Genomic DNA, 2,291 nt, shown 5'->3' with positions numbered 1-2,291 from the left:
ATGTACGTATATATCGATAACACGTCAAGGAATTTGCATCATAACTTGTATTAATCAATACCGATTTGCTGTTGTATCATCCGTTTGTTGCTAGTGAAGACAGTATTCTGCTAAATCACAAAATTTTCATAATTAAAAAGTACTTGCTCGGGGGAAAATAATTTACAATCAGATTAAAATTGGAATAATCCCAATCAGTGTAGAAAAACAGAGCCAGTGGAAGACATTCCTGAAAACGTTCATAAGATTTAAATGATGAATTGCCGATGGATACTGATAGCACTTTGGCATCAATACCGGTAATAAATACTTTAGGTCCTTGATGATAAACAAGGAATGGAAGAAGTTAAGGAAAGGAAAACTGCAGAGGAGAAAAATGTGTAGGAAGAGAGACAGTTAAGAAGCACTGCGTTTCACCGTTTGATATTGAAGCAACAACACCAGAAGCAAACAAACCCAACCATTTTGATGCTCCCTGGCTTCAACACTCACTGGCCAATCCCGAATGAACTACAGCGAACCTTTTCAGGCCTTCTCTCTATAATATCTAAGCCCTCTTTTTTTTCCTCATTCATACACACACAAGCATACACACCCACACACATACACGCATACACACACCCACACAACATACACACATATACACACGCACCCACACACACGCAGACACCCATACATACACACACGGACGTACACACACAACACATAAGGACACACCCACATTGACACATAACATGGACGGATACTTGTAATATAGACGGGGAGTACATTTAACATGAAAAGTTGTAACGCAGAAAAGCAGGAACTAAAAAAAAATGATTCATCAAATTATGGCACAAAATAGGAAATACTCACACATAGCCACGATTTCAAGGCGAAATTTCTCTGTTTGTAGCCTCAATTCCTATTTCCAACAAATGCGAGACAGACACCCCTCAGTCCAAGAATGTTCAACTTTTTACTACTGAAACATTCTGCAGTCTCAAAACTTTGAATTCTCAAATTTCTCTAGTCTTACTTGCAGAAAAAGGATAAAAACAGAGCTGCTTGGAACGGTATCACTGTTCATCAAGTTGAAGTTAGAAACAGATTCCTTTGTTTACAGAACTATATTTCGAGAGAATTTCCAGACTAATTTACTTAACACTACTAATAATTTTTCCGATATATACAAGGTAAATTAAACAATAACATTTCATGGTGAACGTAGAGATACTACTATATTCTGCGTGCCTAATGTAACCCCCAGAGAGTTCAAAAGAAGCATCTCCATCACACATGAAATTATTTCCACAAAGTCAATACTTGAATGACAAGCATCATTACCAGTGCTAACTGATACTATCAGTAGCTGATATTTAAAACCTTTTCTTCTCACTTTCCTGACATATCGTTGTAAATTGAATTCCAAAAGATACGTTTGCAAATCATTTCATTACTTATTATTGTGCAAATTGATGTGTCGAATAAGTAATTGTTGCAAATACAATGATTTTCCATCCTTTCTTATTCTCATTCCCAAACAAAACATTTACAAGAGATATGGCACATTTTCCTCAAGGAAAGTTACATTTCTTGGCATAAAGAAAAAGAAATTTTCTTCTCGTTTTGCAAATAATCCGAAAACACAATGGGTACAAAATTTGCCAAAATCTTCGAGCAACTACGTGGAGAAGCAAACTGGAAAGAACGACATAAATACATCAACAAAAACATTCTTCTAAGTATGCGTTTTCTTTCCAGCTGCATCATATTAACTCCTCGTTCTTTTTTGTTCATTGAAAGAAACTATTTACGTTAGAAGTGAACTGATAACTAAATTAAATGGTAACAGATTTCGATTCAAGAAACAGTCATTCCTTGAATATTTTAAATTCCAATAGTTCCAGATAACAGTTTCTTAGCAATATTATTTATGTTCTTTTTTTTCCCTCACTATTTGCGACTTTTTCTTACCAAAGTTGCAATAATCTATTGGTGCTGAAATGGTAGTGCCAACCAACAATAAATTTTGCAATTGATTTTAAAATTATTGAAATTGTGAGACTGTAAGCATTTTTCTCAAATTAGTTTAGATTAGAAGAATGGCAAATTATGCACAGCTGTTTATCCTGAAGTACTTCAAAGTAATTCATAAGTTTTTTGATGTATGGGAAAAAGTTTTAAAGAAGTGGAGCAAATTGAAGCTATTTGATTTTAAAAGCAGAGTGGGACGCGACAGAACTTGATAAAAACAAATTGACAGTGGTAGAAACTAATTTTCTGAAACTTTAAAATAACTGAAAAAAATG

The sequence above is a fragment of the Loa loa genome, assembly GCF_000183805.2.
Source record: "Loa loa unplaced genomic scaffold supercont3.157, whole genome shotgun sequence".
NCBI lineage: Eukaryota > Metazoa > Nematoda > Chromadorea > Rhabditida > Onchocercidae > Loa > Loa loa.
This window is presented reverse-complemented; position numbering follows the sequence as displayed.